The 27,181-nt window shown below is 44.9% G+C and overlaps 2 long non-coding RNA genes across 2 annotated transcripts in view; one reads left to right on the forward strand and one right to left on the reverse strand.

The window, feature by feature from the left end:
• Positions 1–14,129, reverse strand: part of LOC143434636 (uncharacterized) — a 32,380-nt gene extending 18,251 nt beyond the window's left edge. The window contains exon 1 of the long non-coding RNA XR_013104254.1: positions 13,891–14,129. This is a non-coding gene — a long non-coding RNA (uncharacterized LOC143434636). The remainder of the gene's footprint in view (positions 1–13,890) is intronic.
• Positions 14,130–21,990: 7,861 nt separating this feature from the next.
• LOC143434586 (uncharacterized) lies at positions 21,991–25,829 on the forward strand. Its single transcript, XR_013104195.1, has 2 exons — positions 21,991–22,669; positions 24,773–25,829. It is a non-coding gene; the product is annotated as an uncharacterized LOC143434586 (long non-coding RNA).
• The last annotated feature ends 1,352 nt before the right edge of the window (positions 25,830–27,181 follow it).

Genomic DNA, 27,181 nt, shown 5'->3' on the forward strand with positions numbered 1-27,181 from the left:
GAGCTCAGGAAAGACATGAGAGAGCCATTATCAGAGCACATGGCTGTCATTTTTGTCATGTGTCCTACAGACTATTGCCCTGATGAATTTCTTCACATAAAAAAAAAGAAAAAGAAAGCCAGCCAGGGAGGTGGCAATGGCTCACTGGATAAAGGCCCTTGCTGCAAAAGCCCTAGGACCCAAGTTCAAATCCCCACATGAAAGGAAGATGGGTATGGATGTCTGCAATGCCTGTGTCCCTACATGGTGATAGGAGGTGGAGTCAGGAGCATCCCCAGAAGCTCACAGAGCAACCAGCATGGCACAGTCATTAGACAAACAAGGCGGAAGGCAAGGATCAGTACTGGAAGATGTCCTCCAGCCTCCACATGTGCACTGTGCCAAATGTACACCTACAGTCACATACACACGTGTGTCGTGTGTCTGTGCCCACGGCAAGACAGGCATAGAAAATGTTCTTAGGAAGAAACAATGTATGAATGTTGTAGAAATATTTAATCCTGACCCTGGGTTTCTATCCTGCCTTAGACCATTTAGTTCCCAGATAGAAAAAAACAAAAACAAAAAAACAAAAAAACAAAAACCTCACACAACCTTTTTGTTTACAATAAGCCTTCAACAGTACAGAAGCTGGGCATCTCCCTTCCCTCCATGCTATTAGAATCTATTTTCTTATCAATAACCCTAAGTAATTATTTATTATGTTTTATCTGGGCTACTTTTAGCTCTAATTGGTCAGCCCTCGGGGGGCATGTTCTCTTGACTCCTAACCCATGATGGCTTCTTCCTCCTGCTCCATTCTTTTCCCTTCCTGCTTCCTCTCTGACCCACAAGCCCCAAAATCCTAAACCCACCTATATCTCTTCTACCCAGCTATCGACCATTGACATTTTTATTTTCAAAAAAAAAAAAAAAAAATTCAGGCCAAGATATACATACAAACTCTCTCATCTCTAAGACAACCAAGACTTAAAAGCCCACACTTAACATTATAATAAATAACGAAAAGACCGTACCTTAACCTCAACTATAAGTGACAATGAGGTTGGCAGTTGCCTAACAAAGTAGGTCTGCTCTGGATTCTGGGTGCTAGCTGCTTGGAGAGCATCACCCACATCTGCTAAGGTAAGAAAGCAAGTTTCTGTATCACAGTGTGAGAAATAAAGAAGATAAAGAAGAAATAAAGAAGGCTCAGGACTCGGGGCTCGGGGCTCGGGGCTCGGGGCTCGGGGCTCGGGGCTCGGGGCTCGGGGCTCAGGGTTCAGCTAGGCCTCCTGTGTCCTCTCTGCTTTTAGTTCCAGCTCTGAAAATGCACACAACGCTCTTGCTACCACCCTCCTTCCAGTAATGATGCAACAAGACCTTTTCCAATCAGCCATGGAAATGAACTGTAGACCGTGTAGATGGAATGGCTGTGGATGATCCTCCAGTTTGATGAACGTGAGTGTGTGTCATGTGACTGACTGGTAGGACAAGGGGAGGCAGGAAAGCTGTGGAGAAGCTTTGGTCAGGGTTGAGGGACTTACACCCATGCACAACAGGCAGTATGGACACAGGCCTAGTTAGCATGTGGATGCTGGCCTTTATCTTTCTACTTTGGGGTAGATTCCTCATCACTGGGCAACTGTGAGGAGAAGCACTTGTTTATTACTCTCTTCCCAACACTGAGGTGTTACATTGTTTTGTCAACCGGACCAACACAAGCTTGGGGTCTTCTGGGAAGAGAGAACCTCTATAGCAAAAAGGCCATGGTTTTTGATGGACCGAGGTTGTCCTCTAGGTGGATGTTTTCTTCATTAATAATTGATGTGTGAGGGTTCAGGCCACTGAGGATGTAGCCATACTTGGACATGTGGTCCTTGAAGCTATAAGAAAGGTAGTTGGATGTGAGCCTGGAAACAAACCAGTAAGTGCAACTCCTCCATGGCCTCTGTCTCTGTTCCTGCCCAGAGGTTCCTGTCATGAGGTTTGGCCCTGACTTCCCTCCAGGTTAGTCTTTTATTTCCAAGCTGCTTTTGGTTATGGTGTTTGATCACAATAGAAAGACAAAGTAGAGCCGTTATCTTAAACTGTCTATCTTGAGGAAGAGCTAGGAGGTGCTAACACTGGGCATATGTGCCTTGCAGGGGCTGACAACCTCATCAACAGCCTGTGAAGCAAAGGATCCTGTCCTGTGGAGTCACAGCCAGCAATAGGGGCCAGCAATAAACCAAATAAAAGCAGCCATGCTGTCTCTTAGACAAGGTTGTTGGGAGATTTTGAGTCAGCTGGTTTGATGTTTGCTTTTGACCATCAGCTTGGTTAGATTTGGACTGAACTAAGAGACACACCTGTACAGGTCTGTAAAGGCTTTTCCAGACCGCCCCGCCCTGGGGTGAACAGCACCTTCTGGAAGCTCAGATAGAAAGAGGTCCAAGGACCAAGCTGTCCTGCCTTCACCTCTCGCTAGTGAATGAGTCTGTCTTGTCCTTAGTGTCACTACCACCGAGAGTACAGCTTCCCTGTGTCCCAGCATAAACTAAAGGCCAGAGGTATTCCAAAGTCTTTCAAGCCTTTAGCAGATTCCAAGTGTGTGTGTGTGTTCCAATATATATTCATTCTGTTGGTTCTTTTCCATGAATACAATGGATAAGGCCTCTATCATAAGCAGAAAGTAGGGTTGCTCCTCTGGCTGCTGGTTGAAAGATAGCTATTGCTTGCCTGGTCCAGAGTGTCTGTGAGCCTGTAATAGGCCCCTACATCTTAGTTGGTCCCTAGATCTTAGCACAACTGACGCCATGATGGAGGTATTATCAGACCTTGGAACACAGCAGGAAGGCAACACCGCCTGCCAAAATGAGAACAAAGACTTCATCTTTAGGAGTAAGGGCTTCAGCCACCCCTATGTAAACGGGGGGGGGGGGGAAGAGTGGGCACATCTGCCTTAGAGATCAAGGATTGCTGACAAAAATAATGTCAGCCAATCAGAAACTTCTGTTTAGAAGTGATGCTTTTCTGAGACCAATGGGACACAGGTGGAGAATATTAAAGGTACTTGCAGCAGCATTCAAATAAGCTTGTTGTGGTGGGTTGTCTCACCTCCAACTCTCAAGGGTAGGTAGGGTTGGGCAGCACCCATCCATCAAAGTCTGTAGTTCAGAAAAAAAATCTCTAAATGTACTTTCTGGCTTCTGTAGTTCTGCTTTTGACTGTTTTTGCTAACTGAGTTGTGTTAACCTAGGTTGTAGTTTCTGTGCTTAAAAACCCACCCTGAGAAAGGTTCAGGATTGCATTTGTGTTCCAAACACTTGGTATAGTCACCAGCCGGCTATTAAAGACTGTTGGCTTGAACCTGTGTCTGAGTGCTCGCTCGTCTCTGGTGGCTGTGTCACAGCAGGGTGACAAACACACCTCTGATGCTAGACAGAGATGGGGACTGATGCACCTGCCTGTCTCTGTTGCTTATAGCAGTCTGGCATGGACGTGACTTCCTGTGCCTAAAGCCCAGATCTGTGCCTGTTGCTATTAGCTACTTGAGCCATAGACACGTCTGCCAGATCCTGGTTTGTGACACTATAAACAGCCCATCCAACTCCTTCACAGAGCAATGTGTCCTCATTCCTATTGGCTGTTGAATCCAAAAAAAAGAGCACAGAAAACATTATGAATCTTACAGAATATACAACCAGAAAGCAAAGTACCTCAGCAAGAACGTTCTCTGCTGGAAAATGGTCTGGTCTGTGCTTACCGCTTCCAACTGTGCTCAGAACTACTGTAGCTGTACACAGTGTCCCTCAGAGACAAATAAGACATCATCACCTGTATTCATACCCATTTTCTTGTGGAAAAAAAATACAAATTAAACTGAGCAGAAGGCACCAGAACTTAGTAAACCCCTATGAGAAATTGGACAGAATTTTTTTTTACATTAGTATTTTATTTAATTGCACCTGAAAACCTTCTCTTGAGCAGGGTAATTGTCCTGGAGGAGATTGGTGTCACTGGTAATTGTTACTTTCACCAAGGATTTAATAATATTTTATAAATGTCAAATGAGCATCTTAGATTGGATTGGAAAATTAAATACTTAAGGTTGAAAATGTAATTGTTCAGAAAGACATCAAGTTGATGTATGCTTTTTTTTCCCTCAATGTTTAATAAGCAATGAAATGTGTGGGGAACAGGGGACTTGTTCTGTAGTAACAAAGCGAGGTGAAAGCCAGGAAAAAAGGAGAAATCACTCCTGGGGTCTAAATGGCTGAACTACTCTGCCCAGGGTGGGGTGTGTGAGAGAGGTTTTCACCAGGGCTTCACAGAGCCAGGAAGACCTGCAGGATGTGAGCTGCACCATCCATGGGCTGGGGTCCTAGAATGAACAGATTGGAAATTGGAAGTGGTCTGGGTGCAGGACCACTCTGTGTGTGTCTGCCTCTCATTCCTCTAAAATAGGAGCAGACATGGAACACGCATTACACAGACCCCTGCCACCATAGACTCTGCTCTAAAACCAGGAGCCAAAACAAACCCTTCCTCCTTGAAATTGCTTAATCTTAGCTGTAAGAAAAATGGCTGAGACATAATGAAGCATGTAACACGGCTACCAGCTGAACCCTGCATGCCCAGTGATGTTATTAAGCACTAACTTCCAGTGTGTGTACCCTTAGGATAGATTTAGTATGGTCTTTTAAAAAAAATCTTTCATTGAGTTTATTTATCATGTGTGTGAGGGAAGGGGGCATGGGACCATCCTGCTGTGCAAGTGGAGGAAAGAACATAGTTCTCGGGGTTCAATGCTATCCTTCCACAGGGGCTCCAGAGACTGAGCATCTGAGACCATCAGGATTGGCACTGAACACCCTTCCCCAATTCCCCGCTGAACTATCTCAAGGGCTGTGCTTGGAATCATCTTCACAGACTTACTCCAGAATAGATGAAGTCATGTGACTGGCCTAGATCCAATGTCCTTACAGAAGGAGGAGCACAGGCAGAACCACACAGGATGCCTTGTGATAAAGCAGAGGCAGCAATGAGGTGGTTACCAGCCAAGGAGCACCCAGGAGCACCGAGGAGCACTGAGGAACACCAAGGAGCACTGGAGACACCAGGGGCTCAAAGAAAGGTCTGGAGCCAATGTCCCTAAAAAATTCAGACCGAACCAGCTTCTATGTACATTTACATCTCAGACTCCAACATCTCAGACTCCAACTGTGAACTAAGACACTCTACTGAACCAAGCAGCCTTGTTGAAGGGACTCTTGAGTGTCTGTTCAATACCACAGGACACCAAAGAAGTTAATAGTAACTGACCAGTACCAGGGTCAAACAGGTTTTCTAGAACATTTTAGATCTGAATGTCCACAAAGCCCCATTTGGTCAAAGCTTGTCCTGTAGCTGGTGACCCTGTTGGGAGGTGGTAGATACTTGAAGAGGTGGGATGGGTTGGAGGATACACCCTGAATAGTATTTGTCTGGACCCTGTCCACACTGCTTTCTCTTTCTGCTTCTGTCATGAGGTAAGGTCTTTTTTGCTCCCTACCATGAGCCCAAATAAACCCTTTCTGCTCTTAAGTTGCCTCTGGTATTATGTCACAGCAACACACACCCAACCCAGCTGCTTTCTATAAGTCATGAAGTCCTACAGTCTGCAGAAATGGCAGATGTTCCATTCAGACACCCAGGGAAAGTTATCTAACTTAGGTAGAGTCACCAAGAGAGCCAAAGCTGACTCAAGCATTTAGACAAAAGGCACTTATAAAACAGGTATTCCAGAGTGGGGTCTGACAGCAGAAGTGTAGGGTAGCCACCCCTACAACTACCGGTCACAGCTAGGAAACAGAGAGTGCTCGGCTCTGCTCATCTCCTTTTATCCATTCTGGGACCCCAGACCCTAGGACAGTGTGATTTACATCCAGAGGTCTTCTGTCCTCAGTTAAACATCTCTAGAAATGCCCTCATAGATACACCTTGAGGTGTATTGCCATGGTGACTCGGCTGGAGCTGGGTAGAGAAATCCAGGGCAGAGGCTTTCTCTGTTCTGTCATCTCCCAATGTGAGAACAGCAGAGCGTTGTTGTTGCATAGCTTCCTCACTGACCTAACCAGGGGAATGTTCACACTGCAGGAAGGTCTCCAGAAGCAGAACCTTGGGGTATTTGAGATTCAGTTGCAGTAGACTCAATTCTTGTTTGGAGGCCATTATCATCCGGAATGACGTAGTCCAGACACACATAAGTATGGATGCCAGATTGGGTGGGTAACCACGGTCAGAAATAAATGTGGGCTGAAAGCAAGCCGAAGCCAGAAAAAAAAAAAATGTGGCCTTTGTTGAGTGTTTCTCCCAGTGAATGGAAACCCAGGCTCCATCCTGTGAGAAGGAGCTGGGTATGAGCTCCTTCCTCTGCACTGAATGCCAGACATCTGACTCTACCTCTTCCTCCCTGCAAGGACCCAGTGACCCAGGAACAAGATACTCTGAGATAAAAGGCTGGCAGGCTGGGGTTCAGTCTGGTGATGCTGAAAGTTTCAAGCCATCACCAAAGACTTCAAGGTGGGCATGCAAGCCATGAGCATCCATTGGCATTCTGTGAGACAGAGCGAAAGTAGTAGAGACAGTCATTAACCATGAGCAGCCAGGGGTGGGGGGTGACCACTGGGGCATTAAGAGGGGGCATAGGGATATGAGGGAGAGGAGGATACCCTTAGATCACTGAGCTCTGTAACTGACCAGTCTCTGCCTCAGCATCACTAAGTTCTGGAGGACCAGGTGCACCTGTGGTGCATCAGCACAAAGCCCACTTACCTTCCTTTCTTCCCCACTTTTTTCTCTTCAGTCATTCACACACACACACACACACACACACACACACACACACACACACAAACGATGTCCTGATACAGGTCAGATTCAGTGTTTCAAGCCATCCATGAGTGCAGCAAGCAAGAAAGCCTAGGAGCCACTAGACAAGGCCCAGGATCTAGAAAACAGTTGAAGCAAAATCCCCCAATCATCTTTGTAACCTTTGGAAAAACAGAGAGGGAAAAGATTAGAGAATGTGAAGGAAGTGGGCGCTGGAACAAATCACAGATAGCAAAAGCATTTCTCCCCTGGAAAATTTACTAGACTTACATTGCTCTGAAGCATGATTGCCTGGTACCAGTCAGCCACGGCAGGGCTTTCCCAGAGTCTAGACTTCTTAAAGAGGAGACAGTACTTAGAAATTTTATTTTAGATTTATTTAGTTTACTTTTTATGTATCAATATTTTGCATACATACATACATATGAACAGCACACATGTGCAGTGTACTCAGAGGCCAGACGAAGGCATTGGATCTCCTGGGACTGGAGCAACAGATAGCTGTTAGCCACTGTTTGGGTTCTGGGAACTGAACCCAGATCATCTCCTGCAATAGCAGGACCTGCTCTCAACCCATAAGTCACCTCCCTAGCCCAGGAATACTTTTAATAAAATACTTCAGCGGGCATCTTATCTAACAAATGTACATTTAATTCAATTTAGTTTTATCTCATTTAAATATTTTAGTAGCAATAATTACAATAATGGTTCCATTCTGACTTTTTCATAATGCATATAATATATTCAATCACACTCATCCTTGTTGCCTTCTCCCGCCCCCCATATTAATTTCTTTCTACCTCTCAACTATACCCTGCTGTACATACCTGCCATATTTTACCCTCTGCCTTGCATAGTGGTATAAAGATGAAGGGATTAACCCTCATGCATAGCAAGTAAAACTGGCTATGGTTTGGGACCATATGACAGGATGGGTCACATGATCAGGTCGTGAGTTACAATAGTTGTCAGTAGGAGGTGGCGTATGCAAGTCTTAGCCTGGGCTGTTTGGAGCATCATCATCATCGTTATCAATAACTTGATGCAAAGATAAAAGACTTGTCATCATATTTATAAGTCCCAAAAGCACAGAAGAAGGCAACACCGTACATGGCAGCCAGAGACCAAACACCCCCAATGTTCCACAGCACTGTGGGACCCAAGCAGCAAACTGCAGTCCAGCTACAAGTGCAGGATCCCATGCAGGGAGAGAGGCCTGGATGGAGACAGGGGGAAGGCACAGTCTGCAGCTTCTCGGCATGGACATGCACAGCTGTTCAGGTCTCACCTGGGTGAGGCTGAGGCTGGAAGCTGCCCCTGGTCTTCCAGTTGGGCAAGCTGAAGTCACACACAAGGTTTCCTAACCTAAAGAATGTTGGGAGGTGGCAAGCAGTTTGATGGGATGTGACAAGAACACAAAAGGGTTGGGACCTGTGGAAGTGAGGCTCAGAGCAGTCATCTGCCCACAAGGCTAGGTTAGACCACACATGACTTGAGTGACTGCAGGACAAGAAGCTCACACCAGAACCAGCTCAAAACGTGAAGAAAGGAGGACTTATTCAGGCACAGGAGCTGGTCCATAGCCACTTGCTTCCTTGCTATGGACTTGGGGTGAGCCAGAACCTTTGACGACAGAGGAAGCTTGTGGCAAACGAGGCTGCTTACTCATGGAGGCCAGGATATGGAAAGAGAATATCTCCCACTTGGGTTCTCTCTGGGAACCAGCCTGTTGAGCAGTGAAGTGCCCATTCAAAAAGGCTCCTCCTACTTGTTTCTGTCCGTACCCAGGGGTGTGTTCACCTATCATGTACATCTCATCCCATGTGACAGTCACAATGAACTGTCATACTACAGAATTCACACCTTAGTCCTGCCCACCTCCAGTGTGCTCAGAACTTCAGTGGACAAAATCAGCTGACACAAGGCCTGTTTGTCAATAAGGTGTTGAGTATCACATATGTAATTGATAGAGTGTAGTCCTTAAAATGAAAACAGGGCAGCTTCTGCGCTTCAGACCCCAGAAAATTCACTCTGACTCCATATGGCCGGATGGTGTACAGGGAGACAGGAAGAGCCCTGGGGCTCACTGGCCAAATCAGGGAGTTGTAGGCCAGCGAGGGACACCATCTCAAAAAAGTTAGGTGGCATCAATCCAAGGTGGTCCTCTGGTCTCCAAATGAGCATGCACACACATACCCAGACATGCACACATACACCACACACACTTTTATACACACACATACATACACACACACACACACATGCACATATTCAACCCTATTGCAACTTCATGCACACACATAAATACACACACATATACATACATACATACATACATACATACATCATGTGCACACAAATACACATGTATGTATTAATATATTATCACACATGCATTGGCACATGCATTCACACACACACACACACAGCTACAAATGCCATATACAACATTTTTTTTTTTTTTGGTTTTTTTTGAGACAGGGTTTCTCTGTGTAGTCCTGGCTATCCTGGAACTCACTCTGTAGACCAGGCTGGCCTCAAACTCAGAAATCCGCCTGCCTCTGCCTCCCAAGTGCTGGGATTAAAGGCGTGCACCACCACTGCCCGGCACAGCATCTTTTTAAATCAAAAAGAACATTGCTGCTGTAGAAAAATTTACTCACTTGGTAAAGATAAAAAAAAAAAAAAAAAAAAAAAAAAAGAGTGTAAGGCACTTCTTCATCCTGTGAGACATTAACACATGTGACATAAAGAACAGCAACACCTGCTCAGATGTTCAGACATACGTGGGAACGCTAATCAGCAACACATAGGAATGAACTAGCATTGTCCACTAAAATATGAATGAATCTTGATGTAGTTATGTGGAAAGAAACAAAGCCAACAACAGAGAGCGTGTTTTATTACCCCACTTACACATCACTCCAGAAAATGCATCCTTGTCATGGCAGCAATAGGCTGAACAGTGGTGTCCTGGAGAAGAGCCGTAAAGAGGCAGAGAGAAAGGGGTGGTGAGGAGGCAGGAGGGAAGTTTCAGGATGAAGGAGCAGACAGAGCCCTTGGTGTTGCTGGAGTTGGGAGTGTGTATAGATGACACACCTCTCAAGTGTGTGTCTGAAATACGTGCAGTTTATGTACCTCAGCCTGACCTCAGTAAAAGTGTGAAAACTTAAATCTGTTTTTGTCTTCTTCTCAAAGAGTGCATTGGATTTTTCACGTGCTGACTGCTTGAATATTTCCCCAAAGCTATGAAATATTTTACCACATTGGTTTTATAGCTGCATACCCCTGCATCAGAGCTGACCACATTAAACGGGGACAGGTTTCCATATGTCAGTCATAATACCCCTGAACATAGAGCCCTCATCCAAGATCTCTTACATGGCCTGATTTTCAGAACTAAATGAAGCCCTTAATATTTCACACCTGCACCTAGTAAATCGCTTAACTGTTGTCTTCTTTTGCCAGCACAGATATGTAACTCAGCATTGGTCGACCCATTTTCAGCCTCTAGGCACCTCTCCTAGGACTGAAGTGTTTTCTAATTTTACTCATGGTACCCGGGTCACTTATTTCTTTTTCTCCTCAAACAGATCCTCTGGTAATCAAAGCACATCATTGCTAAGTGTATCCAGTCCTGATCTACATTCCACTGCCTTCCAGAAGGGGAGGAAAAATGAGACAGCACTGCCAGCCACCTGTTCCCTCAGAGTCCAGCGCCTGCTTGCAGATCTGCTTTCCAGCAGAAGGCACGGTGAGTGGGAGGAATGCTGAGAAACAGACTGCATGCAAATGGCCGGATGCAGAGGGCATAGGTCTGCACAGACTAAAATGGGCTTAGAACCAGCGTTCTCTCAGTGTGGTATAGAAGCAGCACATCCCTAGGGAGAAAGCACCTAGCCTCGGCCTCTAACACACTCCCTTTGGCAGGAGGATTTCCTCCACAACCTTCACAGGTGCTGATCGCAGCCCCAGACTGTCTGTTTCCTCTCACACAGAGGGCAGCAGGTGTGTCTGCAAGACTCTCTGGCAGAGACCACTGGCTGGAAGCTTGCTGCTTGTCTACAGTATAGCCAGCGAGCATCAGGAGCAACACTAGAGCCATGAAGTTGTCTGAATCACTCTCGAACCTTTGGGAAGTTGTCTAATTGAGTAAGTGATTTCCCAATGTTAACTGACATATCAATGAAGCAAATTAGACTTGAGTCAAATATCTTTAGCTGTGAAAATTCGCCTTTGAGAAATACTGACTGCATAACGCTTCTGGCCTTTGGCCCCACACTCTGAATTCCATCATCAGAAAACAGTTGAAGATTCATATAAATCTGTGGCCATTGTAATTTAGGCATTTAGCCATATCTTCAGCACAAAGTAAATAAAAATATTAATAGAGTTTATGTCAATGAAACATTAAACAAATCCTATTGTTGTGATTTAAATAAAAACAGTGTTACAGATTTTTCTTCTTATAAAATATGCAAAACAACACTATGTGTGCTAAGAAATGTCATGCTATGGAAACAAATGTAGCCTAGAATGTTAAGGATGCAAAAGAAACTGAAGACTGCAACATTGTTTTGACTCAAAAAGGAAATCAGGTAGGGGGAGGGCAGGGAGCCAGCAAGGCTGTAGTTCATGGCTAATGGTAGCCACTGTCTCAACTACTATAGACCCAGTGGAATAACTGAAAGCTGCAAAACGGAACCCCTCTGTGGTGGTTTGAACAGGATAACCCCACATAGATTCATGTGTTTGAAAATTTAATCCCTAGTGAGGGGCACTTTTACAAGGTGTGATGGTTTATATATGGTTGGCCCAGGGAGTGGCACTGTTACGAGGTGTGGCCTTGTTGGAATAGGTGTGTCACTATGGGCTTGGGCTTAAGACCCTCACCCTAGCTTCCTGGAAGTCAGTATTCTGCTAGCAGTCTTCAGATGAAGATGTAGAACTCTCAGCTTCTCCTGCACCATGCCTGCCTAGATGCTGCCATGTTCCCACCTTCCCACCTGATAATAGACTGAACCTCTGAACCTGTAAGCCAGCCCCAAATATGTGTTGTCCTTTATAAGACTTTACTTGGTCATGATATCTGTTCACAGCAGTAAAACCCTAACTGAGACGCAAAGCGTGGCTTTAGGAGTAGGTGGTCTTGCTGGAGGATGTGTGTCATTGTGGAGGTGGACTCTGAGGTCTCATAGGCTCCAGTTAGATTTAGTGTGGCACACAGTCTGCAGATCAACATGTAGAACTCTCAGCTCCTCCCGAACCATGTCTGCTTGCAGAGCACCAGTGTTTCCTGCCGTGATGATAGTGGACTAAACCTCTGAAACTGTGAGCCAGCTCCAACTAGATGTTTTCCTTTGTAAGAGTTGCTTTGGTCATGATGTTTCTGCAAAGCAATAAAACCCTAAGACACCCTCATAGTGGGAGCCAGGGTACTTCCTTCTTCATGGTCTTGTGCGTTTTGTGCAGTTACTGAAAGGTCCGGGACTCCCCAGAAAGGAGGTCCACTTAAGTCACAGGATAGCACGCACCCAAAGGACACATGAGAGACCGTCTTGCTGTAAAGCACATGAGGTGGTTTATTAAATCAGAGCTCTGGGCCAGCCCATATCCCCATATCTCACATAGGGGATAGAGGGACTGACCTCGTGGCTCAGGGGTCTAGCGCTTATATATGGGTGGGGTAGGGAAAAAGCGAACTTTCGCGCGGGTGCACAGGATTGGTTGTTTTACCTTTTTTGAACACTAGTAGGCCGTACCATGGGGCAGGGTGTAGTTCCTCCCTTGGCCAGTCAGTTTCTGGGATGTTCTTAACAGGCCTTTGTCCTGTAACTCCTCCTCCTCTGTAACTAATTAGATGGGCCCAAACCTGCTCGCAGGTGCTTTTCTGCCCAAGGTCTAAGGCGAAAAATTTACACATATTTCATAAAATGGCCTTTATAATTTTTCACTCTACATTACTATGTAATACATTTCTTCACTGTGACAATATAAGTATCTTAGCGGAAGAAGGGTTTGGTCTTGCTCCTCATAAGGAGATACATTCCAGACTAGAAAGCCAAACCAACTCAGAAAGCCAAGCCAGCCTAACTCTCTGGTCTGTCCCTATAGCTTGACATTTGGCTGCTAAAATCTGTATACAAAAGCCTCCACAGCTTCCCAGAGTAGCATCCCCGTCTGAGAATCAAATGTTAGAACACATGAGCCTATGGAGGCCATTTTACACCCAAACCACCACATATTATCAACTGAAACAACGTTATCTGTAAAACATAGGAAAGGGGCCCTCTGTTTCTTCAAAATTAAACAAACAAGCAACCAAATGAACACAAGAAGAATGAATTTTTCACTCCACAAATGAAAGAAAGAGGTGCAGTAACGAAGCAGGGAGCAAGCATGGTGAGGCTGTGCACTGGCCACAAATGTAGTTAAATAGCAGGCATTTGAATGATTACCAAGTGTTTGCTGATGGGCAAACTGAAAGACTCCATCCGACCCTGCAATTTTTTTGCCTGTGCAAACAGCCCTGCTGCAGACACATCCACAGGACCTTATGGGAAACAGAGGCTTATGGGAAGAGTCTGGCTTTGAAAAAGATGGATTAACAGAAATGTGGGGAGAGAAGAGAGATGAAAAGAGAGAGGCTACGAATGTCACCATTCACGTGCTGTCTTCAAATTTTTCAATTCAGCATATTTGGGGATGTTCTGAAGATAAATCGACACATTGTGGACCATCCCTGCCCCTGATTCCCTTTGTCACATGGGCCTGCTGACAGTAGGACTGGATGGACAATCTGAGTGAAGCCCTATCTTTTCTTTGTTTCTGACTCACTATGGAAAGTCTCACTTGACAATAATTACATGGCTTTGGGTAAAATATTTGGTTCTATTTACTTATGATCAACTCAAAAAATTATATGAAAGTTGTCTTGCTGTTTTGTGAATAAACAACCATAATGATTAGGGAGATAAAACTGTAAACAAAACTTGTTGCTCAGACCGGAATCACGACAAAGAGGTAAAAAGCCTCCCGGGGCTTCCAACACCCTACCTTTGCTGTTCCAGGTTGCAAAAGAGCAAGTGGGCTAAGGCTATGTTTTCAGACACCCTGTCAGAGGGCAGAGGTCACACCACTCTGTCCCCCAGTCCTGAGGAAGTGCCTGCAGCTTGCCTGTTTGCACAGGCAAATGAATTTGCAAAATCACAAGCAGTCTTTCTGTCTCTGCTGCCTTAGCTACAAATATCAACAGAGTCAGCAAACAAACAACTCTCTGAGGAGCCTTCCAGCGAGTTCTGCTCACATCTTTGGATTCCTTTGGGGAGAATTATACAAGCATTGTTTACTCATCCATCCGTTAACTAAATCAATAAATATGTATTGCGCACCAACTGTGAGCAAGGAGCTGGGCTGAAACACACGGTAGTGTGTAAAATACAGTTCTACTGTCTCGGGGACGCTATGGAGCAATCAATTGAACATGACAGTGTTCACAGAACACAGGAAAAGGTAAATCGTACCTTAAGGAAATCCTCCTGACCTTCCACAGAGAGCTCAGGGCAGGGAAGACAAGCTCCACCCTCTCAGGAGACTTCAAATTGCCTAACACTGCAGTTTCTGGGTCTGGAGCAAACAGCAGGAAAAGCTAGGGTGAGTTCCTGGGTGGTCGTCTTGCCCTTCTTCCCTGAGCAGTGACTACTCTCCAACATGCACAATAAGCGTGAAAGTTTAGAGTCATGGCCTGATGTTCTGAAACTCTTCAGGAATCTTCCGTTTTCTTTTAGTGCTGTTACCATACCTCTGTCCTCAGGGAGATTCTGGTCCGTGCTGGCTTCTCCAGGTTTATGCCCCACCAGTCTTTCCCTGGTTTACTCAGATGAAGTCAGGATTCTTGCACCTGTGACATGCAGCCTACTCTTCCTCGTGATTCTTCTCAACACTACTCTTCCCCCCTTGAGATGCTCCATCCATGACTTCATCAAACAGCAAACACTGTCATCTCAAAGTCACTACTCAGGGAAAGCTTGTCAAGGCACCAGACTGAATCCCATTATGTCTTCTGAGCGCCTCCAACATTCTTGGGGTGGAAGCTCCTATTTTAGTTAAACATAAATATGCATAAATGAATTCTTGAAATACCGGAAGCTTAAACAACAAGGCTCTACAGTATTGCTGAAGGAGCACAGAGCTGAGTAGAGCCAACTGGAACGCTAAAGGATCCAGGCTCCTTCTAGAATCTCAATTTAATCAAACATGACTTCCGCTGAGCTCTTCGTGGGTCACAATGGCCAACAGTCAAAATTAATTCCAAGAGACAGTGTAAAGTACAGAGAGAGAGAGAGAGAGAGAGAGAGAGAGAGAGAGAGAGAGAGAGAGAGAGGTGTCAGAGGAGGAAGAGGAGGAGAAGAAGGAAGAGGAAGAGGAGGAAGAGGAGAAGGAAGATGAGGAGAAGGAGGAAAAGGAGGAGAAGGAGGAGGAAGAGGAGAAGGAGGAAGAGGAGGAGAAGGAAAAGGAGGAAGAAGATGAGGAGGAAAAGGAGGAAGAAGAGGAAGAGAAGGAGGAGGAAGGGGAGGAGGAGGAAGGGGAGGAGGAGGAAGGGGAGGAGGAGGAAGGGGAGGAGGAGGAAGGGGAGGAGGAGGAAGGGGAGGAGGAGGAAGAGGAGGAGGAGGAAGAGGAGGAAGAGGAAACAGAGGAGAAGAAAGAGGAGGAGGAAGGGGAGGAGGAGGAAGAGGAGGAGGAAGGGGAGGAGGAGGAAGAGGAGGAGGAGGAAGGGGAGGAAGAGGAGGAGGAGGAAGGGGAGGAGGAGGAAGAGAAGGAGGAAGGGGAGGAGGAGGAAGAGAAGGAGGAAGGGGAGGAGGAGGAATAGAAGGAGGAAGAGGAGGAGGAAGAGAAGGAAGAGGAGGAAGAAAAGTCACAACCAGGCTTTAGACTGTATCCAATTCATTTCTGGACTATACCTGATACTTCAACTTGCAAGCTGTTGACTAGAACTCATCCATGCACCACACCTGGTGACAAAGATTTCTGAAAAATGTAGTCTGTGTTTTGTTGCTTGGTTAGGCGTTAATTTACTGCTTAGAGAGTTCACTGCAGAAGCATTTTATCTGAACTGTATGCTGCTTGTCTTGAAGGGCTGTGGAAATTTGCCCACAGTGTATTCCTACAGGTCAACCCCCCAGCACATTGTAAATAAGGTAAACCAGAAAGCAGAGGACTGGATGAATTGAATGTGTGAAGGGATGCTGTAAGGGTGTACATAGACATTTATGATTAGAGGGTGCAATAATTTAGAAGATCACACACCACATGTGTTAGAATAGTTGGTCCCCTATTGATGGAACTGTTTGGAAAGGATTGGGAGCTGTGGTTTGGTTGGAGGATGTTACTGTTGGTGGGCTTTGAGGTTTAAAAAGACTCTCACCCTCATGCATTCTCTGTCTCCTGCCTGTGGATCAAACTGTGAGTTCTCAGTTGTTCCTCTTGCCATGTCTGCAGTCATGGACTCTCACCCTCTGAAACTGTAAGCCTAGTTAAATACTCTTAAAAATATATGTTGTCTTGATCACAAGTGTTTTGTCATAATAATAATTTAAAAAGTACCCTCTTATATTATGATTTGGACTGGGAGGAAAGAATTGGCTCATTTCCCTCAAAAAATTAGGCACGTGGGGCTGGTAAGATGGCTCAGTTGCCCCCAAGCCTGATGATCTGAGTTCAATCCCTGTGATTCATATGGTTGCAGGAGGTAATTAACTCTCACGAGTTGCCCTCCAACTTCTACACATGCACTGTGGTACACATGTCCCTCCATACATACACTCACACAAACAATAAATGCGATTAATAAAATAATTTAAAATTAGGCACATGTACAAAGCAATGAAAATAATTATACCTAAAGGGTAAAGCTGCAAAAAAAAGAATAGAGACAGAAAACAAGTCTCGAGGAGTGTGTGCTAACTTGGGGAGGAGTTGATGCCTCCAACTTGGGCTGCAGAGTACTATCTGGCAAGTATGTTTGTACTGGGACAAAGCCTCCAACAGCTAGGTGACCATTAAAGATCCTGATGATGTCAACATAGGGCATCTTGTCCAAAATTTAAGCGAAGGTCACCTTAACGTGTGCTGGCCTTAGACAGATAAAATGTTCATAAGAAATTGCAAACACAGCCCCCAAAGCTCAGCATAGCTCACCCTCATTTACACCCTCTCCTTCCTGTCATCTGCTCACTCACAGGTTGGTGAGGTCCCTCCATGACTCTACAGCCTTGATCCTCAAAGGAGAACTATAGTGACGGAGAGAACCTGGTGCTTCTGCCAACTCTCTTTTCAGAAGTCATGGCTCCTGGTTCTCATCAACACCCACCCCTTCACCTCCACCTGCAAATATCATGTTCTCTTATGGTTGGGTTTCATTAATTAATTTTGTTTTATTTCTTATTTCTTCCAACAGAAGTCCTTTGCTATCAAAAAAGGGAAGCCATCCAGGGGGACTCTGGACCTGTTGTCTGCTTCCTGCCTGCCTGTTCACAGCTCTTGCATACTGGATTCTGTCCCCTCACTCCTAAGAGATGTTCCTCTTCAGAAGCCACCGCAATGGTGACCACACTTGCCTTGTGCTTTCTTGCCATTTTGGAAAATGGTCCCCCAATTGTGTTTTACTCCGTTCCCAGCACGTGATGTTCACATTCCCTCCACATTAGCACCCAAACACTGAATCAGATGGAAGTTCCTTCGCTATAATTTATAGGTTGTTGGGTTTTTTGTTTTGTTTTATTTTGTTTTTTGATAAATTCTCAAGCATTTGATTTTGCCAATTTGCTAGATGCTGGGGTGAAAGCCTGCTAGCTCAGTGAGGCAGAGAAAGGACCTACCTTACCTTCCTCCATAGCCGATGTCCTAAAAGGAAGTTCTCCTTTTCCATGACATTTTTTTAAAAAAAACTCTTCAAATGGAATGTCCCTCCCTTCTATTTCCTGTTTGTCTCTCTATTTGTCCTCCTGACTTCTTCTTACTCTATATGATTTTTTTTCTATGTTCACTACCTCTCAACTGGTTGCTTGCTCCACTTCTTGACCTATGTTTGACTTTATTTAATCCTGTTTCTAATAAGCCAAAAGCTCTTGGATTAAAGCTGTGTGTGTGCTAGGGCTGAATCACACAAGAACTAGAAACAAGTTTTTCCAGTGAATAACACAGTCTGGGGGTTCACAGTATGATCAAACCCCTGTAACAGTGGGTTTCTCATTTTTGCCTAGTGACTTTAAACACATCTACCTATTCAAGACTCAGAATACTCTCTTTGCTGTAGATGTGACCTCCAATGTGAAAGAACCAAGAATCCGACTTTCTGGCTGGCATCAAGACTTGTCTGTTATGCTCAGCATGTCCACTGTCCTCCTGGGTGTTCCAGCCAGCTGTGAGGATAAAACTTCCATTCACTGTCCATGTTCATGTCTTCTGTCCTATTCATTAGCTTTCAATCCTGCCTTCAGTGCCTTCCAAACTGACATATGAAGATGCTGAGGACAGAGGAACTCTGTACCTAGGTCTATCTACTACCTGTAGGTATGGAACCTGCATGCTAGGTCAATTGACCATGCCCTTCACCCTGGCACTCAATTCCTCCTCTCAGCAAAAGCTAATTTCAGTCTATGCCGTAACCACCCATGTTCCCTCATTAAAGGAGGATGCCTGATACCCTGTCATCCAACTCACAGCTTTGGAAAGTTGTTCAGAATATCCAAGGGGTGTCTTGGACAATTAGTTCTGTCTCTGTAGAGTCAATAAATTGTTCTATTAAGTGATATCTCAAGTCTTTAGATTCTTTGGGAGGAGAAGACTTACACCAAGGAGATTCTCTTCAAAGCTCATCTGTGGTGCTTTGAGAAAATATACTCTCTACCCAGATAGAGAATTCCAGGGCCAGCACCTGGAACTCTCTCGCCTTGAGCCTACAAGCTTTCGTATTGATGCTTCTTGATGATTTCTAGGAAATTCCAAAAGTCGATAGCTTGTTTGATTTGGTTATCTTGCTTTACAAATGATACCTCTACACAGCCAGTCTATTTTAAAATAGAATGATGTTAAGAAATATACTCTCTGCTGTCAGTATGTGCTGACCTAAGAGATTTGCCCATCCGTAGAAGGAATAAGGAGCTGGCTCTAGCCTTCCTTGTTAAGTCAGCCAAAATTATTAAAGTTTTACTTTATCAAATTGTTTCTGACCAAAGACTGTGTTTTACTTAAGATACTCCAGTTTTGTACATAAAATAATAGCTGATAATGTTAATATTTAAAAACAAATATACGAATTGCATCATATGTACAGGAACTGTCACTTAGACACCCCGGTCGTTCCGTGGATGCTGATTTTAACTGCATCTTCCCAAAGCCTCCAGGTGATTGTTCCTTATGGTGGAAACAAGCAGATGATTACAGTTACCTTAGCCTTCTTCAGAACTCTTGTCCATCCAGCTGTACAATTGCATTTAACTCCTGTTAACACTGTAAAAGTTTCCTCATGTGATTTTTGTCTTTTAATATCCCCCACAGAGTCGTACAGTTATTACCTCCTGGCTTAAGTTTTGTATCTTCTGCCAACTGCAAGTTTTATGACGGCCCCTTGGATGAACCCTCTCTTGAGTCCCTGACTGATGCTCCACTCCTTGTCCTCTGCCAGCCTTGAAGAGGTTACTGAGAAAGCAACATCCCCTAAATCCTGAAAACAGTTCAGGTGACCTCTAAAAAGGGACTAATGTGCCATGGGCCATCCAACACATCCCTCTTCTTGACAGTCTGAACATTGATTGTGGGACTCGAACTAACGAGCTGGACTGAAGTCTTATTTGCATCAATTAATCTCTGCCTCACCATCTCAGACCAGCTCAGATCAGCTAAAATCAGCCCACCCTACAACAGCTCCATTTGTTCTTAATACACCAGAAAAAAAAGACTTTAGATGCTGTAGAGAAACTCTGGCTAAAAGAACCTTTCTTCCCTTTCACCCAGGCCAGATACAGTTCTTTACATCAGCCCTCTGTCTTCTCGTGTCACCTTCCTTTGATGCCCTGTAGCTCTCTACTGCTTCTGCTAGGTCATTTTGGTACAGCAGTCCTGACAATGAAACCAGCCACTGTCACACTATCAACTTTGTCACCTTTCTCTCACCTCGGCTCCTCCCCCTCCCTCAACCTTCTGGAGAAATCTCTCAGTTTAACCTTGTAGCCAAATCATCTGCACACAGTGATCTAATAATCACTGCCAAGCCTCTTCAGGAACACAGGAAAGCAATCACCTGACCCATCACAGCTGATCAAGCTGTGACTCTGCTCCTGCTACAGGACCAGAGGACCCTTCTTCATTGGATCCAGATCTACCTCCTCCAACAAAGACCCTCCTCAACAGAACTCAGCAATAATGTCCTGTTCTGCATTTTTTATATTCCCCTGGAGTTAGAAATGGTAGTTTCTTGCTGAAGGACTACATTTCCCAGTTTCCCTTGCAGACCCAGCCTCTCTGTTCCTCCTGTCTCTACAGATGCTCTTTAAATAATCTAACAGGTCCTGCTCTATTACTCAAGTATCAGAAGAGCTTGGCCCTACTGCATTAAATATTTGGGTCCTTCCAAAATTCACGAGTTGAAATGCCAACCCTCATGTGGTTTTGGGCATGAGACCTTGGGGATGGGAGCAAAAGGGTGATGGAAAAGAGCCCTCAAAATGAGGTCAGTATAGTCACAAAAGAAACCCCCAGGGTTTCATTGCCTTCTTCCATCATGCCACTTCTACCAAGGGGAAGAGCGGCTACAAGATTGTCACTGTGAACCCCAAATCAGGCTCTCACCAGACACCATTTGTGCTAGTGAATCTCCCTTGGCATAAATTTTCTGTTGTTGGTTGCTTTGTTGCAGCAACCCAAAGAGACCCCATCATGGGCCATGATCTAAAACTTTAGACATGACAGGATAAGGCCAATCAAACTGGAAGGAAGGCCCCAGGGGATAGATATCAAACCTCAGAGACTTTACCATGACTAAGCAGACCAGGGAAATTTTTATCCCATGCCTCCAAGTCTCAGGTAAGAAGAGACAAAGGCCATGTCTACATCATGGAAATGAGACACAAGGTGGGCAGAAAGGAAGATGCCAGAGAAGAGGAGCATTCTGAAGGTCTACGGGGCAATCATTGATGAGCAGGAACAAGTAAAGAGATAAGAGAACCCTCAACATATAGCAGAGAATGCCTGGAAGGGCACCCCCATGCCCAGGACAGGACATGTCACAATAAGTAGCCTGCTGTGGTGAGCACAGAGCAGTAGAAATCACATCTTCTAGCAAGAAATGAAGGCAGATTCTGAGTAAGTTACTCATGGTTTCTAGCATCATGCATCCTGAAGAATTCAGACATATACAAACATCTGAACCACACCAAAGACCAGGCTCTTCACACGTTAGCAACCCCCAGGTACCAGAGGAAAAAAATTAAATATGCATTAACTAGTAATTTACCACCACTCAACTTAGCTCCCATAAGAGACTACAGGCAGGTCTGAAAGTTTGAACCTCAGTAAGAGGGAGGGAGCTGCAGAGGTGAGTTGTGGCTGGTGTAGGTAGGATGCAGCCAAGCAGCTGCTTGGAGGTCTGGGCCTCCTACACACAGCAGCCAGAGCTCAGGTCTCCTCATTTCCTGGGACCTGAGCTAGTGTTCTCTCTACCTCATCTATATGAAGCCGAAGAAGAAGAAAAACAGATAAACTGGACAGCCAATGTTTCTAAAATCTTCGATTTACTGAAACCATAAGGGTCCATTCTACTCATACAGGTGGGCTCTGGGTAGTTCCAGAGAAGGAACAAGGAAGTGACATCACCTGACATTCTTTAAATTCCCTAGTGTGGTTGCAGGGAACCAGGCAGGTGAAGCAAGGGTGAGGGGCCCTGGGTAGTGAGTCCACACAGCCCTCCTGAGACTTTGCAATCAGCAGGATCATTTAGATTCTCAATACAATGAACCCCTCCCCCGCCCACCTTTAAGGAAATGAGACCTGCACACCACAAGAGAGACAAGGAAGTAGGAATAAGGAGACCATAAGAGGGTTAGCTCAGTGGAGTGACCATGGTGTATTAGTTAGGGTTTTACTGCCTTGAACAGACACCATGACCAAGGCAAGTCTTATAAATAACAATATTTAACTAAGGCTGGCTTACAGGTTCAGAAGTTCAGTCCATTATCATCAAGCCGGGAAGAAGGCAGCATCCAGGCAGGCATGGTTCAAGAATTGCTGAGAGTTCTACATCTTCATCTGAAGGCTGCTAGTAGAATACTGGCTTCCAGGCAGCTAGGATGAGGGTCTTAAAGCCCATGCCCACAGTGACACACCTACTTCAACAAGGCCATACCCCCCAACTCCTTGGGCCAAGTGTATACAAACCATTGCACATGGATGCAATGTGTTGTTTCCATATATGAAGCTGATAACATGACATTTGATTTCACATGACACCTACAGCTGAGTAGGTGTTCACGATCACAGAAGAGTGCAGCAGACATGGGACAGGGAGGGTTGTGGGTTGCCCTGGTGCTGTTTGTACTCTAGTGTTAATTCTGTATCCTCAAGAGGGGTAGATCATGTTCTCAGGTGATTTCATGTGAACCTTCTCCCCATTTTACTGGTTGGATAAAGGCTAGAGCCTGTGATCGGGCAGTGGGAGGGAAAGGTGGGACTGGAGGTTTTAGAGAATCGGGGAAGAGCAGAAATGAAGGAAGAGGAGGAGGAGATGGAAAAAGAAGAGATGGAAGGAATATGGAGCAGAACCTTATGGCTCAGAGAAACTGTAAGCAGCAAGGGAATCTCATAGCTGGGGAATAGAGCAGTGTAGTGGAAAATCTGCCCAATCTAGGTGTGCAGCTTATAAATGCTATAACTGAGTTGTTTTGTTGTGGTGGTTGTCATTGTTCTGTTTTGGGGGGTTTTGTTTGTTTGTTTGTTTGTTTTTGCATAGGGTTATTGGAGTTGGAGATTTACCGCAACACAGGGAGGCCTGTGGGTTGCTTCCAGGTGTGCCCTTAGGGGGCATAAGAAGACACAGGGCTGGAGAGATTTAATGCAGATGAAGACAGTTTTTATTTAATGGTGTCATCTCAATCCTCCTGCAGCCTTAGGTCCAGCAGCTGAGCGCGGGGGAATTGTTTTAATTTCCCAGCTTTAGCTATGAGCTGGATTTCTTGGCAATATTCCTCTGAGATGGTATTTTATGTTTCCAAACATACTTCGTTATTATGTTAGGCTAGATTCTGATGGTTTTCAGATTGTTCCACATCATTCTGGAATAGAGGCTATGAGGTGGGTGTGCTCATGTTTTCAGACTGGCTTCCTAATTCTCTATTTAAAAAAAAAAAAAAAAAAAAGTGTTCTGCATGCCTTTAATCCCAGCACTTGGGCAGAGGCAGATGGATCTCTAAGTTCAAGGTCAGAAACATCTACAGAGTGAGCTCCAGGCAAGGCAAGCACTACATCATGAAACTCAGCCTCGAACAAGCAGAGTGTATTCTGGGAAGCTTTGCCTCTCCTGACTCAACAAGGCTTGTCCCCTTCCTGGACACCCATTGCCTTGTCTGCTGAGTCCATAGGAAACAAAGACTGGCACTGACATAGGAGAAATGATTGTGACACCATCACCAAGCAAATCTCTGGAATCTCTGTGCCTCAGTTTCCTCTTTGGTAATGAACCAACTTAGACTGCAGCCCCAGAGTCCCCTAGGGCACAGGAGCCTGAGACACAGAGTATGAGAAGTCGCTTAGACAGCAACTTGTCACAGAGATCGTCCGCAAAGGGCCTCACATGAATCTTTTCCTATCTCCATATAGTGAGACAAGATTCATGCTAGGACAGTGGCTGACAGGTTTCACAGGCTTCACCCTGAGCCCATGTCTATCTGAACCCTGCTGGGCTGGCTCTGAACACACTGAGTCTTGGCACTGCTGAGAGTCAGGAAGGCTGGGTCCTCCAGTTGTAGAGACAAAGGACACACTTGATGGGGACCACAGACACAATTGGAAAAGATCAGTGATTAATTTTTAAATACAACTTTGCTCTTAAACACACATTCTTTGACAATATTCATGTCACTTTCTCCCATAAAAATACCAGATAATCACCTTCTATTTTGGGTTTTTTTTGCACTTTCCTTTTCTTCTATTAATGAATTATTCTTAGAAACATTGGGACTCTTTGAAAGTATAATTTCAGCACCAGAAAGAAATATGGCTATAATTTAAAATTCAAGAGTGGGTTATTTCCGCACTTCTGCCAATGCTCCTACCGCTGGGGTGTGAAGACTCTGGTACCTGTGTGGCTGCAAGATCGTTTCTTTGAAAAACCGGCTGTGAACTTTCCTTTTCTGAATCCTTGTGTTCAAACCCAAATCAGACTGTTGTTTAGGCTAAGAATTATACCACACAGCTTCAACTTACATATTACAAAATCAGGTCGAGGCTATGGGCTACAGCATACGCCTCTCTGGAGCAAGTCTCTTAACTTGTACATTAAAATGTAAGGTTTGCTTTAAGCACATAGCCAGCCAATCAGAGGTAGAAAGCCAGTATGAAGACACAGACCACTCACTTGTTAGAAAATCTCCCCTAGAAGCACAGGTACCAAATGTACTTTCTGCCTGATGCTGAAGTGGCTCTCCCCTTCCCGTGTGTTTAGTAGCCATGGGGATGGACCCTTACCATGGGAACCATACTGTTTTTCATTCTGTCTACTGGATACTCTGTCTGTATTGATTTTCAGGACTTGCTCATATCCTCTCATATAAAGGGAGCAGACATTGTCTAACTTCACATACTTTCACACACTTGTGCCAAGTATACAGACAGCGGCCCTGTGAGCTTTCTAAAATTCTCTTTTTATACTTGTTCTTATCTATTACAGATAAAAGGCAAGAAGGAGGCATCTGGGCCCTTCCTCTACCCTGTGAGGGCACTACCAGGAACGGGGCCATTAGGACCTGGTTTAAAACTGATCCAACTTCTGGTAGGACCAGCAGAAGCAGCCACACTGGCTGGGAGCTGTCAGGTTCCTGATTTCAGAACCCTAGATCAATAGACAGACAGCTGTTTTTGGATAGACTGCTTCTGACTGATTTACTTTCTAAGATGGCTGCTGTAACTGGATTGACGTTGCTGAGGTCCAGGTTATTTCATCTGTCCTGAGAGGGACTCTGAGAAATAAATTAACCCTTCGTTTTTCACTAACACCATTTGCATCTGAATGAACTTTGCAGAGCTCTCTCTTCCCGGAGAGAAAAGAGGAATCTTTATTGAGGAGTCTTAGAGGCACTGGCTTGTTGCTGCTCATTGGGAAGAATACTTTCCCTGAGAGTAGCCCTGCTCACAAACCCACTTGGCTAACTGTTGAGAAAACCAGACCTTGAACTCTTCCAAGCCTTCCTTGCACATACATATGAATGCACACACATGTACACAAAGACACCTCACACACACACATAGACACAGGCACACACGTGTGTACACACACAGACCCACACATACACAAACACCCACACAGACACACATGCACACACTCGCATAAGCAAGCACATAAACACGCACACATACGCACTCACACACATGCACACAGTACACATGCACGTGTGGTGGTTCCTTCGTGCACACTTTAGATGGAGACTGCTGGGATACTCCTGACCTGGTCCAAGGGCTCAGGAGGCAGGGCCCTGCAGGGAGCTCTGAACGCCCTGGACACGGCTCTGAATACAGTCCATCTGCCCACTTCCTTTCCCAGTGCACTGTACCATATCTATCTGCAGTCGAGCACCCTGCCTTTCATAACGATCATATTCTAAACAAACAAATGTATCACGTCTCTCCAATCAATATGTCCTCAAGCTCATGGTCATCAAAGTTATGGGAATGTATTTTGTACATCTTCAATGTTCAGCTGAAAATCAATAAAAATCCATTATCTCGTATTTCAAGGGCCGTGCTTGAGAATGACAGCGGAAATAAATCTCCCCAAAGGTGGGGGGGGGGGAGAGTCGTCTTACACAATTACTAATTATTGATATCTACTTCTTGTACTATTCCACCTGGTGGGCAATTATTGGTAATTAAGTGTACAGCAGATACGCCTCAAAGGAAAAGAAATGTTAAATTTGAGAGCAAGACTTTGTGCTGATAGGGCTGGGTATCTGGGTGATTGCCGGGATTTTAAGTAAGAAGCACCAGTTCAAAATTTTTTGTCACTGTTTCTGAATATTGACTTATTTTTAAAATATGTATCAAGGCATTATATGAAGCAAAGAAAAACACAGTATGCACAATAGCAACCTAAAATGATGCCAGGTTGAAACAAATAAGAAGTCACAAAGAACCTTAGCTACGTAGAAAAGAATACTCAACAGAACTCAGTAAATCTAGGTCTGTGATCCAGTTGACTGGGGAAACTGATTCAGAGGAAGCTCTTCCCGCCCTATCCTGGGGCCACCACCAACACATGCATTATAGAGCAAGGTCTCAGGTGAGAAGAAGTGTGTGTATGTGTGTGCATGTGTGTATGTATGTGCATATATGTGTGTGCAAATGTGTATGTGTGTGCAAGTATGTATGTGTGTGTGCATGTATGTGTGTGCATGTGTATGTATGTGTATGTGTGTGTATGTGTATATGTATGTGTGTATGTGAATGTGTGTGTATGTATGTGTGTGCATGTGTGTATGTGTGTGTATGTGTGTGCATGTGTGTGTGTGTGTATGTGTGTGTATGTGTGTGCATGTGTGTGCATGTGTGTATGTGTGTGCATGTGTGTATGTGTGTGTATGTGTGTATGTGTGTGCATGTGTGTATGTGTGTGTATGTGTGTGCATGTGTGTATGTATGTGTGTGTGTGTGTGTGGTTTGTGCATGTATGACTGCATTGAGGCCAGATGTTAAACTTAAGCATCTTCCTTTGTTTTATTGCAATGAAGTCTCTCCCACTTTCCTGGAGCTTGCCTGCTTCTATTAGACAAGCTGGCCAGCAAACTTCAGGCATCTGCCTGTCTTCCACCAGCACTGGGATTACAGGCATGCACAACCACAGCCATTTTGTTTGGTTATAGGCATGCATAACCACCACACCCATTTATTGTTGGTTATAGGCATGCACAAACACACTCACTTTGGTTTTGTGTCTTTAAGCTAAGTTCCAGAGAACAGACGTGGGTCCTCAGATGAGCTCATTTCTCAAGAGCTTTACCTGCTGACCCATCTCTCAGTCCCTTGTATGTGTTTAGCTGAAAGAAACTCAACAGGCAGAATTAGGTCAAATGGTAAGGAAAGGCTG

The sequence above is a fragment of the Arvicanthis niloticus genome, chromosome 16 (assembly GCF_011762505.2).
Source record: "Arvicanthis niloticus isolate mArvNil1 chromosome 16, mArvNil1.pat.X, whole genome shotgun sequence".
In the NCBI taxonomy this organism is placed as follows: Eukaryota; Metazoa; Chordata; class Mammalia; order Rodentia; family Muridae; genus Arvicanthis; species Arvicanthis niloticus.